General features: G+C 42.9%; 1 protein-coding gene across 5 annotated transcripts in view; it reads right to left on the reverse strand.

Annotated features, from left to right (window-relative positions):
* The window catches only part of ANGPTL6 (angiopoietin like 6), a 41213-nt gene extending 18486 nt beyond the window's left edge, over window positions 1-22727 (reverse strand). Inside the window, exons 1-3 of one of the 5 annotated variants that reach the window (XM_072991494.2) lie at window positions 18380-22727; window positions 18065-18154; window positions 3490-3537 (exon numbers count right to left, since the gene is read on the reverse strand). The gene's annotated coding sequence lies outside the window, so the exon portion shown is untranslated. Of the gene's footprint in view, window positions 1-3489; window positions 3538-11857; window positions 11873-18064; window positions 18337-18379 lie in introns of those variants that run through there. The other 4 variants (XM_072991492.2, XM_072991491.2, XM_072991493.2 and 1 more) reach the window with 4 other exon arrangements.
* Between the last annotated feature and the right edge of the window lie 1198 nt (window positions 22728-23925).

Below are 23925 nucleotides of genomic sequence, written 5' to 3' on the forward strand. Positions count from 1 at the left end.
TGGAAAAGGTGGTTTGAGAGAAATTTCACTCCCTTCATTGTAGTGTCTCTCTCTCTCTCTCTCTCTCTCTCTCACACACACACACACACACACACACACACACACACACACACACACACACACACACACACACACACACACACACACACACACACACACACACACACACACACACACAGAGAGAGAGAGAGAGAGAGAGAGAGAGAGAGAGAGAGAGAGAGAGAGAGAGAGAGAGAGACTTCTTTATGCGTGAAAAATGGGTTTGCCAGAGACGGGTAGGCAAACCAAGTGCTACAAGCAGCCATCCCTCTTGCAAAGGTGTCTTCAGCTCAATGAAAAAGGGGTTCTCCAGATTTCCAGAAACGCAGAGAAAGGCAGGACCTCTTTCTGGTCTCAACTGGGCAGTCTAAACAGTTCTTGGTAAGAGAAATTCAGACAACCATCCATCAGATCTGCTTTGATTTAGATTTCTGCATTGAACACGGGGTTGGACTCGATGGTCTTATAGACTCCTTCCAATTCCATTATTCTATTATTCAATGATCCCTCAGCTACCCCCAGAAATGTAGGACTATAATTCCTGCCACGTCCACCAACATGGGCATTGATCACCCTGGGTATAACAGTTTTAGTTTAACCACATTTGGAAGGCACTGTGGTGGAGTGGGGTCGACAAATCTGAGCCTTCTTAGTTCCATAATGGCCTGTCCTTTCTCCTGCTGCTGTCCACTTCACCCAACCGTTACACTCCACTTTATATATCCATTTCATCCAAATCCCAGTCTCCACTTCAGTTTCAGCTCTCTTTTATTCTGTCTGTTCCTTGGAAGCTCTTCAAACAGCTGTGTTTCCTAACTAACTGCTTGAGCTACATGAATTTCTTAGGCAAGCAAGCAAACATAGTCAACCCTGAGGGGTACTTTTAAATCTGCAAACTGTAGAGAAGATTTAGGCAAAACAAATATAAATTCAGAGTAACATCCATAAAGTCAGAGCTTAGAAGAGGGGTTTTTTTTTGGGGGGGGGACTACAACCTCCAGCCTGGGAGCTGTGGTCAAAAAAGCAACTTTTCGAAATTGTGGGCCTGATTAAGGAAGAAGGTTAAGCATAACAACTGGTACATCTTGAGACAGATAACTCCCAGTTCTTGTGTAAACAAGCATCCATTCCCAGGCCCCCTGAACAGGGCCAGATGGGGCTTATCGCTATTTCTTAGAAATGAAAATAAATAAATAAATCATGGCCCTGACCTTGTTCTCACGCCAGCTCTGGAAAGAAGTGAGGGAGTTTTAAATAGTAAAAATATAAATGGCAGCTATGGGTCTCTATACCAAAAATAATTCCTTCCTCTGGACATGGCTTTCTTGTTGGTCAAGAAAGGATGGGAGATGATAAGCCACGTTGCAATGTGTGCCAAGCAAACCCTATGCAGATGTAAGTCCCATGGGTTAAACAAAACAAAACAAAAATACCTCACAACTGAAATGCTAGTAGTTCTTCAAAATAAATATTGCAAATCCAAAGTTCAAAAATAAGACTTCAAAAATCTTATGACGCTCATAAGCTTAGCAAAATCTGAGCTTTAGGATATAAATATGAGCCATGGCGCCTCATAAGGATCTAGAAAGGATTTGTTTACCAGCATTAATATGAAATACTTATTTGCCAAGCTAAACATCCTTGCAAGAACAGGACTTCTTCCAAAGTTAGACATATGAAAGTTCATTAGACTTGCAATCGTGTGCACATTTTTATTGGGATTATGTCTCATCTTATAGGGCATACTCCCAGTGAATTAAATTTGAACGAAAATGTATAGGATTGTTAAGGGCTAAATTACATGTTACGTGTGCAAAAGACAGACAGCAGCAATGAAAACCCGCATTCTGAAGCAGAACAATAGATTGTCGGTGAGCTAATAAATACTGAATTTCAGCGAGTGTGAAAAAGAAAACATAACACTTCCTTTCCTGCTGTGGTCCTGAAGAAAAGAACTTCCGTGGCTTACATTCAAATGTTAGTCCCAGCCAGAACAGACCGACTGAATGAATGGGGCTTTGGTAGACCAACATTTAACATACAGACATGTGAAAAAGAAAGTACACCCTCTTTGAATTCTATGGTTTTACATATTAGGACATAATAAAAATCATCTGGTCCTTAGCAGGTTTGAAAGTTAGATAAATACAATCTCAGATGAACAACATGACATATTACACTGTGTTATGATTTATTTTACAAGAATGAAGCCAAAATGAAGAAGCCATGTATAAAAAGTGGAGACAATCAAAGGACTGTGCAAGATTACTAAAATATATTTACCCCTCCTTTCTCCTTAAAAAGGACCCAAGGCCTTAGGGAGGGAACTTGAGGGTCTAAAAGCCATAACTGATAGTTAGCCTGTCCAGGCACAGGGTAAAGTTAACGGAACCTCATCTAACTCCTGGTGAGCTGTAAATAACTTCTAAAACTAATTTCCCTGCTGAGACTACCTGGAGAGAAGGGAAAATGGGACTCTTAAAAACTGGAAATGCAGTGTAAACAGTTCTCAATAAATGCTCTCTTGTTGAGTTGACAGCTGTTTCCAAGTTTCCTTCAAGGTGAGGGATGACACCGGAATGTCTTTTGTACAGATCAGGTGTACTCCTTCACAGTGACACACCACTCCATTGGCTTGCTACTAAAGTGACACAGTACTGGACTGCAAAGAGAACGAACAAAAAGAGAGAGAGATTCCCCCGTCTTCTGTCTCCTGTTCTGTGTTGAGTGGTAAGTGACATATCACTTCATTGCTATGCGAAACACCCACCAGTGCCATTTTGGTTCAATACCAGCAATTTAAAATGCCACAAATTAAACCACCCAGAGTGGTAGAATATACCAGATGGGCAGGATACAAACAAACAAACAAACAAACAAACAAACAAACAAACAAACAAACAAACAAACAAACAAACAAACAAACAAACATGGAACTAAAAATAACATAAAAATAACCCACACTAAAAATAACATTAGCCCCTGCTAGTGATCCAGAAAAGTACAAATAGCCATGGAAAAAGGTTGGGTTGGTTCCCAATTACCAGGATATTGTTTAGTCACCAGAAATGTATTGAACTTGACAGTGACAAAAGCAATCCAAAATGCAAAATAAAGCACCATCTAATTAACACCCATTTGTTCGTTTGAGTGGTGAACTAGTGCAGAATGTGAGTACTTCTCATCAGTGATGGGCACAAACCACCAGTTTGGTGGCTTGGCACAGTTCATTTACTGGCCCCACAGCTGATCTGTCGTTTGGTGCCCTGCCCCCTCCAGCAGGCGCACACATTTGGAGGGAGTGATCTGGCTTCCCTGCCCTGCCTCCTCTGGGAGCCTCCTCCGAGTGGGTGCCCACTGGTGCGGACAGGGCTTTGAAAATAATCTCTGCAGAATTTTTGGGTTAATTGGTCTTGTGGTGATTTAGCACCAGAAATCAAAGGTTCTAACCTGAGAAGCTCTTGCTGCCTGAACTCCACCGCAGGGACAAAATGAAACCTAAAAAACCAAAAACAAAACAAAACAAAAATTCAAAAACCCTTTAGCTGTGAGGGATTTTTTTAAAAAGTCACTCCTGGTGCCAAGACAGGCCTTTGTCACCTGAATGGTGGGGAAAATATCTGTATCATCACCACAGAGTTAGGTACTTATAAATGCTTCATTTGGAAGACCCCTGATAATAAATCTTAAAAAAAAAAAAAAAAAAACAGTTGAAAAAAGATCTATTTATCTCTCTTTTTTAAAACAATGGCTCAAAACTTGATCTTATATAGTGGTGGTCCCCAACCTTTTCTGAACCGGTTGGAGGGCGGGGTCCATGTGCCCCCCTACACTCATGGGTGGGCGGGGCACGTTCATGGATGGGTAGGGTGCGCTTGCGTGCATGTGCGGATGGGTGGGACACATTCACGGAGGGCAGGGGGCGCTCGTGTGCATGCACAGATGGGCAGGGTGCTCTTGTGGGTAGGCGGGGCACCCATGTGTGTGGGTGGGCAGGTCATGTGTGCGTGTGGGGTGCATGGGGGAGTGCATGGGGGGGAGATCTGTCTCCGGGGCCTGGTCCTGCCATGGCCACAGACTGGCACCAGCCGCAGACCAGAGGTTGGGGACCCCTGCTATATAGAACTGCATACAAAGCAGAAAAATAGATTATATACAACAGACTTCTGTAAAATTAAACCAACTGTCCGATAACTCATTCAACATTGTCTTTCTTTTACCTTTAGCAACAAGATAACACTCAATTTCATACCCACCAGATTACAGTTACTGAGCAGAAAATACATTCCAGAAATTAATAAAAATTTATCAGTATTGCTTGTGGAGCTATAGGGCCGGATTTGGACAGGGCAAACCAGTAATTTGCTTAGCTAATGAAGCACATTGGTCTAGTTGTGGTCTTTCCACTTAAACTGCCTAATAGTAATGCTACAGGGATGAAAGATCCAATTTTGGATCCCTTCTGTCTTGAGATTCCTGGGGGACTATTCATTTTCCTGTCTCCTAGAGTGCAAGAGTTCTGAACAGAAACCCCCCCCCCATTTTTAACATAACTACTCTCTGTTTCCACGGCACACACACAAGCTTCTGCTGAGCAAACAGAAAGCAGAATAAAAGCATCTACATTAATAAATGGCTTTGTTTTATGTATAGATGAGCACTGGCAGTGTTTCCAAACTGTGCAATAAAGACCTGTGTAACTTTGAGATGTGCATCCTTCTCTCAGTCCAGTCGAATATACGGTACGTACCAGAGGCCTCAGCTAGCCACTTATAACCTATGACTGCTTCAGGCCGGAGTCAAGCTCATCCCCTTTGCTCAGCCCATCTGCATCCACTGCCTTTCCAGGGTTCAGAGACAGAGGAGTCCAACATCTTAGCTCCCACTCTCTCTGCCCTGCTCCTTCTCTAGACCCTCATCTTGCTGTTCACATCATGCATCACTTCAATGCCAGGAAAAAGTGTTAAATTCCCTGAGCTGCAGACGGCAGCCCATCAGGATACAATTTCCAATTTCCTCTTCAAGCAGTTTTAGCTCTGTTTAAAAGTAATTAAATGCACTGGATGTGATCTCCCTCTTACTCTGTTTGTACTGCCATGTGTAAGATTCATCTAGCATGTGCCAAACATATTTCAGACTTCCATAGGGGAGGGCGGGAGCTAGCTTATTATGCTATTGTAGGGGGGGAAAAGACTCTTGCTAGGAAGGCCATTCCCACTGTTGAGTGAGATGCTTGCCCCATTGGTTCTCATGAAGGGGCAATAAACAGTATTGTGTTTATTGCCACAAATGGAGGTGGATGTTGGTAGGGTTTTCTACCTTTTAGTCATGATGTGCCTTGACTTGGGCCTGCTGAGGTGTGGGTGGAGGTCACTTGCTGTTCCACCTTAGAGAGCAAAGGGTCTTCATCCCCCTCTTCTTGCAGGAAAGGGTGTTATACTTTAAAAATCAAATAGGAGGACTTTGCACCAGAGGTGAGATGCACAAAGCTAGTAAAGGAAGAAAGCTGTCATAGGCTATTAGTATACAAATGGCAGGAAGTGGCCCTTTGGCTAAAATCCCGGACCCCAGGGGTTTCAGACTCCTTTCCTGAATGTTGCAGTCGCCTTAGGAGGAGGGAAAAGAAGCCTTTACAAAGATGGGTAGAAAAACATGCCAGTATTCATCAGGTCCCATAATCCCCCATGAGACGATTTTCTTCCAGGCCCGACCTCCTCAACATGCACTGGCTGAGACACACGCCTCGCTTTGTCTCATGGCAGGCTGGCTGGTCCTACTTACGCCTGTAATTTTTCTAGCAAATAAGCCTCAAGCCATCTGGCTGGGAGACAGATGTGCTGACATACGCGCGCGCACACAAGTGCTTACATATTCACAGCAGTTTATGGTAGCTACTGTTGGCACCTAATAAGGTGTTATTGCAGGAAGACCCAGCCCGTGGAAGGAAAAATGTAGGATACTGCTGTCAGAACCAAAAGCTGAGAAACCCTCATGCCCAGCACAACATTTACAGTGCTTTGAGACCCACTTTTATTGCTCATTTATTTAATCATTCTATTTTATTTTCTTCTAATACAGATATATTGTATTGTTTGCATTCAGAGTTTCCTCCTGCTTCACATTGACTTAAGTTTATTACGTTTAATACACAGAGAGTACAGTATAAACTCCAGAATGCCTGGGTATGAGCCAGTAAGAGAAAGAGAGGGCAAAATTTCCAAAACCATTATGAATGGAATGAGTAGATGTGATCGTTTTTTTTATCATGTTGAATTTATAGAGTGCTTCATGAGAATTCCTGTACTTGGAAGTCCACAGAATAGCACTCAGTGACTTTCAAGCTTTCAGGAAACCCTTTCTGAATTCTCTTGTCTTCTGTAGAACAACTGGACATCATGAAAGGATACAGGACATGTTCTGGGAAGGATATGCAGCAGTTAATCTTCAGTAGCATTGGCTAGCTATAACCATTATGACTAAGGTGCACACACACACATACAGTACTCCAAAAAAGTCAACCAGCGGTCTCCAGATGGGCTTTTATGGCTTTTATTGTACCAGTGATCCACCTCATGCATGGACGTTTATACAAGTGGTTTTAGGGGGTGCTGTTTTTTAGAATCCTGGCCATGTTGAGGGTGATTCAGAAGATATAGACCAAGAAAGTAGCTTTTAAGCTTTAAGAGGGCATCCAGAACACTACATCTACTGGTGATGAGAACTTGGAAATATAACCAGTGTTATATTTTGTGCATTTTCCCCGCAACAAGATAACTGTGGTAGAACTGCTGCAAAAATGTGATACTGCTTCAAGAAAAGTACAGCAGAAAAACAAAACATACAAGTGCAACAAAAGGTGCACAGGCCTTTCCATAAAATGAGTGACAACTGTGCACTTTGGTGGTGGACTACTTCAATTGTTTCACATCTCCTGCAAAGAATTCTGGGGATTGTGGTTTGCTCATAATTCTGCCATTTCCCAGTTAGAAGTCCTTAGTCCTTGCTACACAGAACTACATTTTCCAGAGTTCCTTTGAAGATGAGGACTGTCTCACAGTGGTTTCAATCAAGAGTCTCCTGGAAAAGAAAGGTTTCTCTATCTGCAAAAGAGTGCTTCACCAGACTGGTATGATTGATGTCACTGGATAATGAGGAATCCAGCCCAAGAACAGCTTAATTTACCCAATGGTTTTTCCAGATCCTTGCTAAATTTATCCTGCCTACGAACTAGCTCCTCTGAGGGCATACTCATATTGTGTTTTTTCTGGCAATGGGATGCACCACATCCAGTCCTCACAAATTGTGCTTTGACAGATCTAATTTCTACTAAAATGGATAACTGCCCATGGGAGTCATGGATTGAATACCAAAGCCTCTGCCCATCCCATAATTTGGAAGTAATATGTAAATTTGATGCCTTCATATTATAACAGGCCTTCCCATTTAACAGAGATGAAAGTAGTGCATTGCCATCAAAACTTTTAATTTTAAAATGCTAACCTTTAAACCTTTTGTTTTCTTTTTGTTCTTTCTGAGTTTTGCCATCTTGGAAACATGCTGGTTAGAATTAACTGTAATAATTGTATTATATATGTTTATTTTAATGTGTTTTAAGCCGCCCTGAGTAGACGTAGTCTAGAGGGGCGGGGTAAAAATAAAATAAAATAAAATAAAATAAAATAAAATCAATCAATCAATCAATCAATCAATCAATCAATCAATCAATCAATCAATCAATCAATCAATCAATCAATCAATCAATCAATCAATCAATCAATCAATAAAATGCACCAGTTGGCTTTCCCACAAAATTAACAATATAACACCAATGTGTTAAATGAATACATTAATTCCAAGCTCTGTTCTACCTAGAAGAATACTGCAAACAGACATAGATAAGGCTGTCGGTTTTGAAGAGTTACAGTGGGTAAGGGGGTAGACTAAGTAGTACTTTTCCTCCACCCTATGGGGCACAACATGCTGGGAGAGTCATATATATAGATGCCTTGTTGAATGCAAGAACCCAACAGACATTGTCAGAGCATACAGGTGGGAAATTTAGACCAAGTTCCCCATTTTTGGGGGGGCTCTGGTAGTGCCATAACTAGGGTGGGCCACTGGTGCTGTTTGGCCTCAGCTGATTAAATGTAGAGGGTACAATTATTCACTGCTGGAAGGGCTTGAACCTGCCCATTGGTGTTTGTTGCTGAAAGGGTACAAAACTACACATCTCCAAGCACCTATGCCACCTCCAACTGCTCTTCTCTGTGGAGAAGGAAAGACAAAACAGGTGAGCTTAGTGTGGGACCAATATGCCCATCACAACACTTGGACCTAGCCATTCCTCCATCATCTCCTCATATATGACGATCTCATGTGACTCAAGGGTAATCGATAGGACATTGAAGCCCCAGGTGCCAAAACTATTAGTAACACCTCTTTAAAAAAAACTAATCCTTTAGGTCCATCTGGCATTTCTAAAAAGAGTCTTGGGTGTAATCACAAAATGGCTTGGTTAGTCACAAAATATTGGGAACTCTCTCCCCTCTGTTTTTTCTCACTCACACACACGGTGTCTTCTACTCTATAGAAGTAAATGGAGGTGGAGGATAGGGGGCAGCATTGGCTCTCCCTGAACGACAAAGAAAGTCATAATTAGAGCACTCAGGTGGGGGTGCCTATAGTGCTCTAAGAGTCAAAGGGTAATTGTTTTGTAATTAAAAATACAAGATCACTTCCCCATCCAAACCTAGATAATGAAATGATGAGGAATGCTTGACAAAAGCAGCAATTCACCTGAAAACTCTCTTGGTGGCTACTGATGACACTGTCCTACCGTTATAGCAGTTTTTGAAAGTAATGGTCCAATTTATTTTAGAAATAGACAGAAAGAATAAAATTTAGCTGCTGCAGGAGAAATAGGGCCACAGAGTTAAATAAATTTTATATCACTACACCTTTACCTATAGATGCTGGAAAAGATTAGTAAGTAGATGATCTGAGTTGCGATGTCAACGTTATTTGCTCTTTGTGGACTACTTTAGATGTCGTGAAGAACTTCGCTTGCCCGAACCATAGCTGCTGCCACAGTGTTGATACCCAATTGAAGAATGTATTGGTTTGTTCTGCCATTCCAAATGGACTTGTGGCTGATAATGCAAACCAAGACAGGGCAGCAAAATCCCAACATTCCAGACATTGTACCACTATTGCTGTGTTCCAGCTAACTCAACTCCTCTCAGGCAAACAGGTAAAAAGAGAAACATACAGTAGGACCCATGTATCCACGGGATCGCTATCTACAGTTTCACTTACCCGTGGTATGAAAATATTGCAAATATTAAAAGAAAAATGCCAGAAATACGTATTTCCATGGGGTCATTGCCAAAAATGGCCACTATAAGGAGGGAGAGACCATGCTATGTATGTGTGTTCTCTGCCCTCAAGTCGAAACTAGAGATGGGCATGAACCGATTTGTCCGGGTTCATCCAAATTCGTAAAGGCCGCAGTTTAGGTGCTGCTGCTCCCCCTCTCATGCCTCCTCAGCTGATCAAGCCACTCACCAGACCCAGATTGCTTGTTTTCCCCATCTCCACGGCTAATCTCCCAGTTATGAGCAATAGCAGAGACTTTTCTGCCCCACCCTTTTGGGTGAGGCAGAGAAGCCTGAGTGGTTGCCAGGACTGGAAGATCAGTTCAAGATCATGGAGGCTGGGACTGGTGAATGGCTTATTGAGCCAAAGGAGGCACGGAAGGGGAGCAGCAGCATCTATGCTGCTACCTTTATGAACTGGGACAAATTGGGACGAACCGGTTCATGCCCATCTCTAATCGAAACCAACTTATAGTGACAGTAATAGGGCTTTCAAGGTAAGTGAGATATTTAAGGAGTGGTTTTGCCAGTTCCACACCCCCAGTGAATTTCCATGGCCAAGTGGGAATTCTAACTCTGTTCTCCATCATCCTGGTCTGTCATTCTATCCAATACACCACACTGGGAATCATGCTATGTATAGCATTCACTGTTATCCATGGTGTTCGGCATCTGCAATGACGCTTGGAACTGTTCCCCCATGGATGCAGGGTTCTACTGTAATCTGGAAATTAAATCTTTAGACAGAATGACCTTTTAAAGCTACATGTCAACACAACTGGTGGATACGGCCTTTTAGAATTGCTAAGTTGAAGAGAAGGATCTCATTCAAAGTGGCCTAACTTGGATCTTGCTTTAAATTCCCAAGATAAAATAGATTCTGGGTAGTTCCATCATCAGTATAATTCAGTGCAGAAATGATCACATTAAGGAGAAAGAGCTTATTTCAAAATTAAGAGAGATAAAATATGGCAGATTCCAACTATGGTTCTAGTTTCAGCTACAGGAAAATGTGAAACACCTACACCATGCACTAAATAATACATGTGGAATACTTAATAGAAATCCAATGATATCTTTTTATTCCTGAAAATGACCAATTGCCAAATATACAAGTTGTTTCTGAAAATCCAAGTTTATTTATTCAACTATTCTAATTCTTCTAGAGCCATCTTTTAAGACTAACAATGATTTCATTACTCAGATTACTGTATATGCTTCACTCAAATTACTTAAAAAGCAAAGTCTTATGCTCAAGCATACGTTCCTATCAAAGTATCTGGTTCCGCACTGATTATTTCAGTATTCTTCCCAACATTCAGACATGTTTATAAAACAGTGACAAAAATCCATTTCTTCCTATTATTTTTTGTCCCTTTCTGAGGCATGGTTTATTTTTTTATCTTGGTTTGTTCTGGAGATGGATGGGGCAGTTTTAGCATTTCTTGGGTGAAATTATAAGTTTCCACAATAACACCTGTGACAACCCCAGACCTACTGGGATATACCACAGTTACACTAAGCTGCCACCAACCATTCCCTATAAGAAGTCACACAGACCAGGGATGGATTTTTAACAAATAAAGGAATAAGGTTTATTTAAACAACACACAGGGAAAATAAAATGATCAGGTGAATAAGATACAGTAACGTGGCTTAGTCTCAATCATGCATACACCAGGTTGGTTCACTCAGAACACTCCTAAATAAAGCACAGACCCTGAACCTATCAGTTCTGGCTAACCATACAGACACCTGAACCTATCAGGTTGGTACTGACTGACACACAGTAGTACCCTGTCTGACACACAGACTCCCACTCAAGCTTCTTCTCTCAGCTCTTCCTCCAGCTTCTTCTCCAGCTTCTAAACTCCTCCACACAGGATCCCCATATATATATACAGTACAGCCCCTCCTCCTGATGTCCCGCCTTCCACTCCCCATAGGATGGAACTTTCCCTCCAAACCCATGACAGACAGGTAACATCAGTGCTGTATGTAACAACACCCTCTGGTCAGAAGCTTTCAATGGCTTTCCAATAACTTAAAAAACAAACAAACAAACAAACAAACAAACAAACCCTAATGCTACCCTAGGTAAAGGTAAAAATGTGTGTGTATGTGGGAGGTATCATGCTATAATGTTTCCTTGCCCTCTTAAAATAAAGGAATAAGAAGACTGGAGGAAGCAATACCCACCCTAACCTGAACTTATTTTTTTTTCTCTGTCTTACTGAAAGGAGATTGACATTGCCTGTCAAGTATCATTTGCCTTCCAACACCAGCTTGGACATTCTGTTAGTCCCCAGGGGAAAAAAACGGTGTAGTTTGGATGTGAAACCTGATAAGCCCCAGTCTCCTTGTAAAATAGTTACCAACCACAATTAACCACAATTAATTTTCCTCCCAGTTGAAAGAGATCTTGGAGAAGAGAAGCTGATTACCTGAATTACCGAAAAGTCCCACTGTTCTAAGTCATTTCTTTTTTTTTCTGTTAAATAAAAGAAAACAGACCTTGAGGATCATGCCGTGAGGTTTGGTCACTAAGTGGCACTGGACTCAGTTTTATCTGAGTGGAGTTTCTTTCATTTCCTCTGAGAGGAAGGTTAATCATGTTCTTTTCTAGCTTCCCAACGGCAGTGTCCTCACCACCTTGTACATGAAGGGCTATTGTTCTTTCTCCGGTCTCACATGCTTCAATGGGACTCACATGGGAGAATGTTCAAAGAAGTGATCACGTTAGCCTCTTGCAGGAGGAACATCAGTGAGTTATGTGACACTTTTTAGACCGGCAGAGTCACTCTAAGTCAGTTCTAACTTGACGGCACATAACATAACAAATAAGTATTTATACAGAATACTTAAATTAGGGGTGGGGGTTATAAAATGTAAAATCAGAGGGCAATTAAATGCAGAAAGTCCTGACAGTGACAATTCCATCATTAACACTGGCCATTGAGAAAACCTTTGTGAATAAGACAAATATTCTGGCTCGAGGTAAGCCAATTAACACACAGGGAATCATAAAAAACCATTACCCTAAATTCTTAATTTAAACCCGCGAATAAACTGGAATTTCCTAATTAATTGCTGCTGAGAAGCCCTTTACTCTCACCACTCTTTCGTGTTTCTTTCCTGCCACAATATGTTTAAGGTCAGTGACAGGGTGCCCTGAGAGGCAATGTCTTAGTGGAGTTTGACCCCATTAATTAGTCCATATAAGGGATCGTCTAGAGTTTTATGTTCCATGTATCACAACATTTTCTGGACTTCTAAGTGTAGTGCTATTATTGCCTCACACAGGGTGTTCAGAGGACGGAAACCTTATGCAGAGATCCAAAGTACTTCAATGAAAACTAAAATCTTGGCACTTGGTGCTATTGAGGGGAGGGGGAGTGTTAACTAGCACTCAAGAAAAAAATGAACATCCTGTCTGCCCCTGCCATCAGAATGAGGTGGGAAATTACAGACACATTTTCAAGGCAATTAATTAAGAAGCATGTTGCCACATTTGGAGCAAATTTTGCTGATTGGCATTCTGTGTCTTTTCCACAGACTTTGGAAGCATTTCCTACTAACAGACCAGTCTTGAACAGGCTTACCCTGGGCTTATTTATTTGGGCAGTGAGAGTTTTCCCATGATCTCTAGGGTCTAAAGAAGCCCTTTCTTGTATCTCACTGGGTATTTGGTGTTTATATTGGCTGCTGCAGACAGCTAATATTTCTCTCACCAAAGGGGCCTCAGCAACACCCTGCACTACTGCTGCTGGAAGTATCTGGTCAACTCCAAATAAAGGTGGAGGCAGGGAGCTAAACTGAAGGAAGGAGTGGTAGTTTGTTAGACACACTTATTTGTCTAATAAGCTGCTTCCCATTTATTTCCCAGAAGGAAGTCTCAAATTGTGGTGTGGAGAATGGTCAAGAATGCTGAAAAAAACAGAACGTTGGGAGGGGGTGTTTGCCAAAACAAACTGTTTTAGGAGGGAAGTACAGGAGCTCCATCTCCTTCTGCATCTGATTTTCCTGGCAAGGTGCAGACAGATTCTCTGTTGACGGCCCAAGACTCGAAGGAGAGGCCCCGGGGGGCTTGAGTTGGACCCTCGACTTTTCCTTTTCCTAGCCAAAGGATATGACATATCCCAAAGATCTTCTCCACACACCTCACTCTTAATATTATATACATGCATGCACAGTGAGTAATGCTCCCTACTCCCAAATACTTGGTGCTGCAGTGCAAAATGAGGCTCTGTAGACCTGTATGGGTAAAGCAGGTTTAGTATTGAAGTCTACAGACATGGTCATTTTCTTCTCCTTTAAAAGGAAGACTTCAGGGCCAGCGCAAGACACTTGATTCCCTGAGGCAAAGGACAAAAAGTGCGAAAGCTGCACCATTGCTCAGAAGGCAGGTAGCTGAACTGTGCTTCAGCATTAGCCATTGGAGAAGGTTCTTCACCAGCAGACAGCAGACTAATTTAGGGGATGTAGAACACGGTGTGTAAAACACTCAGCTCAGTCCTCCAAGATGTGGGAATGGAGGCTGTGGATCAACGTATCTGCTACCTGGGACCAACCTGTTCATCCAGATTCTGCTTAATAGGAGAACCAGCCCTGTACATTGTCAGACTTAAAGGCACTGCTGAGCAAAATGTAGCCTATAGATACACAGGCAAACAGACAAATGGGTAGATAGATGGATAGGTAGAGTGTGTTTGTGCATCTGTCTGTCTATCTCGTTCACTGGGAGGCAGTGCAGAAAATCTTTCACTGTTGCTTCTGGGGATTGCCAGGAACCAGGCCAGCTGTATTTTTGGTATATCCATATTTTTAGTGTATCGCTATATACATATGCCACTATAGCTATAAATATATCACTATATGTATCTATATAGATCTATCCATATGTACAGGGAAAGAGAAAGACAGAAGAAGTGATATATAAATGGGTCCCCTATTTCCAAGGATGGGGACTCGAGTTGCAAGACTTGCTGTCAAGTCGGAGTTAAGTCACACCAGTGACTTGATCTGGACTCGACTTGTCCTCCCCACCCCCAGCTATTTGGACTCAACTCGTGACTCAGAATCCACCCATCCCTTCCTTTTTTTTCTGAGGAAAAGAGTTTGCTTTTAATAGGGACTTGGACAGGACTTGGTACCAAAGCCTTGGACTTGGTTGGACTTGGGCCCAAAGACTTTTCAACATTCCTGCCTATTTCCACTCCTGGAGGCCTCCAGGACCAGAGGCTTTGGCATTAGGGTCTTGGGGGCACCCCTTATTGTAATGGGATTCATGTAAGTGTTGACTTGCCCTTGAGTAGTTGGTTCAGTGGGGCTACTGTGGGAGGTGGGGTGGGAAACAGCTAATAATGTAGCTTTAAAAGTGTACCAGTTAAGTTAGTCCTCAGGATGGGTAGGAAAGACGGCTGCTTATTGATGTCAGGAATCAAACACAAAACCTTCCTGCATCCTAACTCCCATGTTAATCGTTGCAGGGGTAGGCTGTGTCTGTTTCCCCATTTTGGGCATTTGCTGGGTGCTTCCTTGGTGACAATAATACATTTCTGAGTGATACTCCCAGACTCAATTTTCTACCCATATCTCTTCACATTTTATCTGCATTTCTCCATCTTTGTGTTCTATTTGTTTAAGAGACCTTGTTTTTTCTAAATTATGTACTTTTAAATACTTTTTATTTAATGTTTGCATATTTATGCACTTTTCCCATTGCATCCATACACATTTTTCAAATACATGCATTTTAGCTGTGCACATTTCTTTGTATATAATTCAAAAGTTACGGAAGAGATAATTAGATGGTTGCCGTTTGATCCAAAGTCAGGAAAGCAAAACAAATGCATGTATTTTCATTAACAGTATCTCAGATTATGAACTGAGTACATTGGTCCTCTTCCATAATTTGCATAATGCTAACAGTACAACTTTTCAGGCCAATTGCCCCAAGTTAACAAATCACCATATTTTAATTTGAGCCATTCTTTTTAAAAAATCATGGTGACTGTGAGCTTATTTTTCATTCCTAGAGGTAGCTTCTCTCGCCCCTCGCGGAGCTGGCTGAGTACTGTGGCCCAGTGTATTACCTCTAGCATCTTACAACAATCCTGCACAGTACCCTATAATATCCCTACATTACAGACATTTGGTGGCTTCACAGAGTGGGCACAGCGACTGCCAGTGAGCTGATTGATAGCTAGTGAGGAAATAGTCAACCTTAACCTTTCTAGCACTCACCTCCCAACCTATAGATTTTTTAAAAAACTGGTAACAACCCTCCACACTACAGTAGTTGGTAGGTATTCATGTAAATACCTTTTAAACCACATTTAGATAGTTGGCATCATTCTGTTTTGCATACAGAAGGTCTGAGTTTCGGTCTCTGGTATTTCTAGTTTAAAAGGGTCAGGTGGAAGGTGCAGTGGAAAAAGCCCTAGTGATCTGCTACCGATCAAAGTAAAAAAACTCCTGATCTACGCAGACAAGATGACCCAATGCAGCTTCCTACATGTGCACCCCTTTGGAACCAACACTGCTCGCAGAAGCAGCTGTTCTGGAAGCACTGCAGGGCCTCCCCGGGACAAGGTTTTGCAGCCAAGATTCAGTTCCCAAATACACATACCCCTCATTGCAAAGAGCATCCAAAGGAATACAATTTTAATTTTAAAAGGTGAACTTTCCATTAGGGATGGGACTTTTGTTCTTTTGGACTTCAGCTCCCAGAATTCCCCATGCAGAAGTGTTGGAGTTTTGGCTCACAGACCCAGACCGACAGATGGCTGTATTTCACTGGTGTCACTGGGGCTAGTCCTTGGAGCCTGTATAGGCCGCACAGCATTCTAGGCCTCATTTTCTGCCCCAGTGCTTTCTAAGTATGGGAGTTCTTTGGGAGGCACCTTCTATATGGCCTAAGAGGCAGCAAGACTACTATGGTCAGGAAGAGAGGTTCATCGTTTGCAGTGAAAGGACACCTTGACCAGAGTCCTCTTGCTTAGCCCAGTAAATTGAATGATGGGCCTATTGAATCAAAGGGTATTTGGTGATTCAGCTCCACTACACATTAAGTTCCATTAATTCAAATGGACCTACTCTAGTGATTACTTACTATGCTAAAATAAGGTGCAGTTAGAATAGGCCTATTTGAAACAATGGATTTTACAGAGGAGTTGACTCCTTAAATCCCCATTTATTGTGATCAGTAAATACCCGGTGTCGAACTGTGGCCCTCCAGATGTTCTTGGACTTCAACTCCCAGAAGCCTTCACCACCACCTCTGCTGGCCAGGATTTCTGGGAGTTGAAGGCCAAGAACATCTGGAGGGCCGCAGTTCGACACCATTAAATCCTTTTTTTTTTTTGCATTTAATGTTAGTAGATTGTCATAATCAAAATAGCAAATTCATCCTTGGTTAGGTTAGAAGTCATGGGGGCAGGGGGAAGGCTTAATACCTTCACTCCTTCCATGGTCTTGCAGTAAATACAAAGTTTTGTCAGAGTTACTCCCATTTTGTGGATAGGAAATAAAGACCGAGCCTCAGTTCTCACCTTCAGTTGGAATGCTGCTGCTGAAAATAGCATGGTGGAAGAATGGCATGAGGCTTTTTGTTCACTATACACAAAGCATCCAGAATGAAAAAAGCCCTGGGACTAAACAGTTAATCAGGTGAAGTTGTATCATATGATTTCCCACTCGCCATCCCACAAGTGGGACGACTGTGTGAACTGAGCTTCCACACAGTCGGATACTCATCGTAGGGTGAGAATTCCTATGACATCTCACACTTTCTCTGCAGCCTATACTTGAACCCACAAGCAAGTTTAAACATGTTTAATGGGTAAATCTGGCCTTTCTCACCAGATTACTCACAAACATGTCCAAACCCACTTACAAGTTCAAATATAGACTGCAGAAAAAATATGACACGTCATAGAAATCCTCCCCTGTGAGAAAGGCTCCGGTTCATAGTGGGGTCTATTTGCATGGAAAGGAGGGGTCTCACATTATACCTCCAATGTACAATTTCTGTACTGCTCCCAAATGAAAACACACACACACACACACACACACACACACACACACACACACACACACACACACACACACACACACACACACACACACACACACACACACACACACACACACACACACACACACACACACACACACACACACACACACACACACACACACACACACACACACACACACACACACACACACACACAGAGCTCCTGTATCTTTAGCTAGCTGGGGAAAGGGGCAGCTATAGAGTGTCACCAGCTGAATTACTGCCATGCAGATGTTAAGGGTGGAGGGACTACCCTAGGAAAACAATGTGCATCTCCACTACTATGAGGAGACAGTGGCAGCAATTCCTGCCATCTGGAAACTAGGCATCTCATTGTAGGAGCTGAGGAAATTTAATTGTTTCCGCTATACATTCCAACATCTCCCAACCACTGTGGTCCAAAAAAAGTAATTTTTCCAAGCAATCTTTCTTGTGGAGTTGAAGCACTTTCTTCCTTTCTGGTGTTTACACAAAAGCCCAGAAGCCACTTCCCTTGCTTCCCTTCAATGTTGGGAGCCACTCTTAAAATCCAACACAAATAAGAGGAAAATGAACTGACTGTTGTACTTACCTTGAAGTCTGGGTTTCCAAAGACAGTATTTGGTCCTTTGGTTCTCCTCCTTATGGGTGGTGGTGGTCTCGTCGGAGACTGGTCTGTTATCTAGACGAATATGATGCAAAGAAGGGAATGGAGGCCTTGTTTAGAAGACGCAGAACCCAGAACAAACGGGGCGATCCCAGCACAGCCCCATCCCCTCCCATCATCATTGCATCCTTCCCACACTGTGCAGAGGCTGGGCGTCCCCTTCTCTCCCCAGAGGTTCAGCAGCCTTCTGGGATGGGAACCTCCTTCTTGACCTTACAATCCAGGCCTGTAAATATTTACATCTCATTCATTCCAGATGCTCCTTAAGAAGGCTCTGTCCCCGGTGCAGAGAGCTGCACACAGCTGCACGCACGCACACGGTCGCCTCTCTGTGCAAACCTCTTGGACTCTTTCTCTCTTCTCTCAGCTGCTTTGATCTGGAAGCTGGAGCTTGGCAGTCAAACGTTTTTCCACCAGGTCTCATAAGCAGACCATCTGCTTCTCCTTCCACCACCCCTCACCCTCCTGCTCAAGCAATGCCTAGGAGAGTCGGAGGACCTGTCTGGGGACCTTCTCCTTCCAATGTGGCAAGAGCCCTGAAGGAATAATCTTCTCAAGATCATTGTAGGACCTGTTTCACACCTCTTGAAAAAAAAATAAGTCAGGTAAATATATTGCCTAGTTTGATGCAGTGGATTCCCACTGTGGTATAGTAGATAGAGTGATGGATTAGGATTCTGGAGACAGGGTTCAAATCCCCACTTGGACATGGAAACTCACTGGGGGAATGGAACAGGTAAAATCACTCCTTAAGTATCTCACTTACCTTGAAAGCCCTGTTAAGTCACTTCCAGCTTGACAGCACAGAACACTCAAACAGTTTGATGCTAGGGCCACGCGAGGTACTTACTGCCCATGGCTAGTTCTTAGTAGCGGCTGTTTCTCAGGTGTTAAAACACACCTGGTTATTGTCACGCAAGCCTTACTTGAAAAACCAGTGCTTTTGTCTTCTGAGGATGTGCAAACTGTAATGTCTGATTTGGCCCACAGTGCCAATCAAGTAACAAAAAAGACTTGGCCTGCCTGTTGTTCCAGAAGGGGATTTGAAAAGTAACTGCAAATTGAAACACAGCGGGTTTGCATAGCAGTTATCCGTGCTGTGAGGCTGATGTTTCGGCATGCCACATACTCAAAAAATCGTAGCCTAAAATACTATTTATTGGCAAGATGGTGTAGTGTAATGAGAAAGAAGGTACATTGTGTTCCACAAAGCCCCTGGTTCAGTTTTCATAACTATTCTAAATTCATTAGATGCAGACAAGAGGCCAGTGACTCTGGTATAATAAAGGCAACGATAATTGTCCATAATATAGTTGCTTTGGGGGCAGAACTATATGTTATAGGACAATTTACCTGTCATCCTGTCTCCCATTACTTACTGTAAAATTAAAAAGCAGCCAGGGAGAAGATTGGATGAACTGCCCTGTGATATAAAGAAGTCACACCGTATGATCTCCCTTGTTAGAACTGCCCTGCCCAACTGTCTCCAGCCTCAGTATTTATGCCCCATCTGTAAAATGGAAATAATGCAATACACTCAAAATCTTATTACTGTATAGGATTACCATTTTTTTCTGTTAGCATGATTCATATTCCTTCTAGCACTGTTTATATATTTTAAACAATAGCAGATATTTAAGAGATATTTATTTATGCAGTATTCGTCTTATACTTCCAGTGCCCACTGGCATTTTCACACTTGTTAGAAATTTAGCAAGTGAAGCTTTTTTTTCTCTGATATGAAGAAAGAGGTGGGAACATTCAATGGCATAAATTTCTGTGGGTGAAATTGCTGCCAAAGAAACAAAGCATGTTTGCGTTAGAAAATCTAAAACAAAAAAGGGGGAAAAAACAACTTTGTTTATCAAGAACAGAGTGGAAATCTTTTGCACATTAAGAATGCTGTTTGTGTGGCCTATATAAATTCACACTCACATATGATATATCCACATTACAGACTATATATTTGTGTGTTAGTGTCCACCACAATCTCTTAATAACATGGTAACCTTGCAGCCTCAAAAATTACAGATTGTCAGCTCTGGGTGCAAGCCTCCTGACCACACAGAAGCCATACCGTAGGTCTCAAAAAGTCTCACATTCTCTTTACTCGGCAATGCTGAGCTAGCTTAAAAGATTGTCTTACTTTTTATATAGCTCTCTTTATTACAGTGCAGCAAAGAAAGTGGGGAAGGGAACGTCCGCAACACGGCAGAGTCATCAAGTGTATATGGAAGAGAGGGAAACTTACTTATTTTACTTTCCATTGATTGGAAGGAAGCAGGCCCAGATGGGTCAAGAACTGATAAGAATACGGGCTGCCTTTCTGTGGGCAGACCTCTGTATTTATGCTACTGTCTGCAAAAAGGGGGGAAAGGCGCTGAAACTTAGCACCCCACCCATTTGTTCCAGAACTCTGAAGGACACCATCTGGTTTTAATTCCAGGGCCTATGTAGAAAGGCCAAGAAATGGTTGCTTAAGAGAGCAGGGCACCAGCCAAGGAAGTCGGGTGGGTCCCCCTCACCACTATCCCAGGAAAGAAAGCACCCCTAACTGCAGGGACCCACTTTAGAGATAAACTATGCTTGTAACTGTCAAGGGGCCTGACTTGGGGATGACCCCATTGGCCAATTTTCATCTATATTTTTGATTCTGTGAAAAAGACTATGGTATTCTGGGACGTGTGTTTTCTTTTGTGCTGTGATTATGTGCTTTACATATGTTCCTGGTGGGTGTCACTGCCTATTCAAGGATGGAAGTTCGTACTAGCTCCCCATCTATACATTCTGTTTGCCTGGATGCTGCAGCCTGTCTTTATTGCACCACATAATGGATTATTTTGCCTTCAGTCTCCTAAGGTTTTATTTTTGCCTATGATAGCTTTTGGATTACTTTTGCCCTGTAGGGTCCTACTCTGCACTTCCATGCTCACAGTTCTATGTGCAGATGATTATTCAGTGTTAATCTTCACTGTGCATAACCTGTCCTGTCTATCTAAAACAAGCATGTACTGTAATGACTGTGGGTGCAACTGGATGGCCTATTTATCCCAGCTTGGATCAATACAGGTTGTGGTAAGCAAGGTCTCTTTGAGGTGCAATGTATCCTTTGGGGCAATCCTGACACCCACAGACAAGAATTGACCACACTTCAGCTCAAGCAACCCTGTTTAGCACAATCCAAAACGATCGTCTTTCCCTTTAAAGGAAAAGGAGGGAAAAAACCCTCAGGTCTCCTCTTCTGTGCTTTGATTTAAGGCCCTGTTACACAAGGGAAATGTTTTCTAGTTATTCCAATACTTTCCATACATCTGTTTTACTGAATTATGGTTATATGGTTTATATCCCAGGACAAATGTCCCAAGAACTTTTAGCAGTATTTATTGATTAATTTCCTCCTATTTGTATCATTACAGCTGGCTACACCATGGTTCCGGTTTATTTTCTCTTGCTTCAAGGGACAATTTAGTCTCTTGGTTTTTATATATATATATACACACACACACACACACCAAGAAACTAAATTACCAATATATCAGAAACAAAGCTCCCTCTAAGGTTCATGACTGTTCAAGCACACTTGACCTTTCCCCCCAACAGCTTCCCCCCCTCCTTGTGCACCCATAGCATTCACTTCCAGTCCCTTTCGTTCTGGTTGCCATAGAACCCCGAGGAGGAGGCAGATTCACACATGGGGGGGTGGGGGCGAAAATCAGACATAACATTGATAGGGAAGGGAGTTCTGTTTAGAAAAATGTCCTCTGTTGCACCAGCTGCTCCTGCAGAAATGCATTTCACACAATAGACTTGGAATATCCACACAGCAGTACTGGTGATCCCCCCCCCCGGTAATATTCACATACGAATTGCCAGGGTTCAGTAGAAAAGGCACCAGGACCCAGTCTAGAGCAACACCACAGGAATAAGTTAGGAACAGCCCCACAACTCAAGCAGAGACCAACCAGCTAAGGTTTTGAGTTCAAACAGCAGTCTAGTACTGCAGAAGGATGACAGGAACTGTGGTCAGACAGGCCAGGAGGAACAGTATTAAAGCAGCAGGTCCAGGAGCACGAAGCAGGAACAACTAGGTTTGTCAGGCAAGGCAGGAATAAGAGCACAGGCCAAGCAAGGGTCTGTAGGGAAAGCCTGTTCTCATATAGCCCAGTCCTCAGATTCCACAGGTGGCCCTCCTGAGGAGCTGAGCCACAGCTGCAGGGAAAGGGCCCTCCAGTCTCTAGATCAGTTCTCCCCAGAGGGATGGGGCTGATCCTGCCTGCACTAAAGTTGCATGGTTCTGGCATGGCCCCAGTCCTGACACCAATGTTTCAATGTGTCTTCCCATAGAATTAAAAAAAAATTACTCAACAGTAATGTAATGGTGGAGGCCCCCTGGTGACATACTTTTACCAATGTACCAATGTATTGGGCACCATTTTAAAAAAAAATGTCTGTGCCACAGTAATGGTGACTACCTTCCTGGCTTCGACTCTAAAAAATAAGGCAGGGTGTGCCCACAGGAAATCCCATTAAGGCAGTGGTCCCCAACCTTTTCTGAGTCGTGGACTGGTTGGGAGGGCAGGGTATCCTTGCATGCCAGTGACAGGATGTGCGTGTGGGGTGGGTGGGTGGAGTGTGTGCGGGGTGTGTGAGAGATCTGTCTCCATGCCCTGGTCCCGCCATGGCCAAGGACCAGCACTAGGCCACAGACCGGGGCTTGGGGACCCCTGTGTTAAGCAATGCACCAGTACAACAAAGGTACAAAATAACACAGCCCTCCTGGTGGTAGGGAAATGTTCTGCAGTTATACTGCTGGCGGGGAAAACATCTCAATATTGGCTCTGCATCATGTGGCCAGAAAAAAAAGCAACAAACTGACTAGGGAATAATGAGAGAACCTTCCCCTCATGAGAATTGGGGACTAGTCGTTAACAGTCTTGAGAAAGGGAACACTGCCTTCCCCACTCCCTTGGGCTGGGAAGGGAGAGGAAATTTTCAGTTTCATTTAACCTCTTGCTAACTGACACAGCACATCAGCAATGCATTGCTATGGCTTTTTAAAAACCCTTTCAAAGCATGACTATTATGTTAACAGCAGTTAAAAACTCTGTTAAACTGCTTGGGCCCTGGATACCTGAAGGACCGCCTCCTTCCATATGAAACTACCCGGCAATTAAGATCTAGCCCGGGGCCCGTCCTGAACGAGCCGTCCCTCAAGGAGGTAAGAGGGGTGGCTTGTAGACAAAGGGCCTTTTCGGCAGCTGCCCCCAGACTATGGAACGCCATCCCAATTGAGATTCATTTGGCACCAATGCTGATGACATTTCAGTGCCAGGTCAAAACCTTCCTGTTCCAGAAGGCTTTTAATTGAAATAATTTCCAGAAAAATCTGCAGTAGCTGAACATGCCCTAAAACAAACTGGACATGAAATTTTATTTCAAAATACTGAAATACTGGACAACACCAGCAATCATTACGTCAGACTGCATAGGGAAGCCATTGAAATCCACAAGCATCAACAAAACTTCAAACGGAAGGAGGAAAGTATGAAGCTCAACAAAACCTGGCTCCCAGCTCTCAAAAAAAAAAGTGTGCAAAAGGTCAACGAACTCCACCCAGCCACAAGGTCAGGGGATTACTACACACAGTAGTAGGCATCCTTCAGTCTCGAAAGACTATGGTATCGTGCTCTGTATGGAGGACTTGGAACAGCGTCTAGTGTGGCTGAGGAGGCCAATTCGAGAGTGACAATCCCTTCCACACTGGAGACAAATCCAATCTGTCCCCT

Source organism: Pogona vitticeps, chromosome 2 (genome assembly GCF_051106095.1).
Source record: "Pogona vitticeps strain Pit_001003342236 chromosome 2, PviZW2.1, whole genome shotgun sequence".
Lineage (NCBI taxonomy): Eukaryota > Metazoa > Chordata > Lepidosauria > Squamata > Agamidae > Pogona > Pogona vitticeps.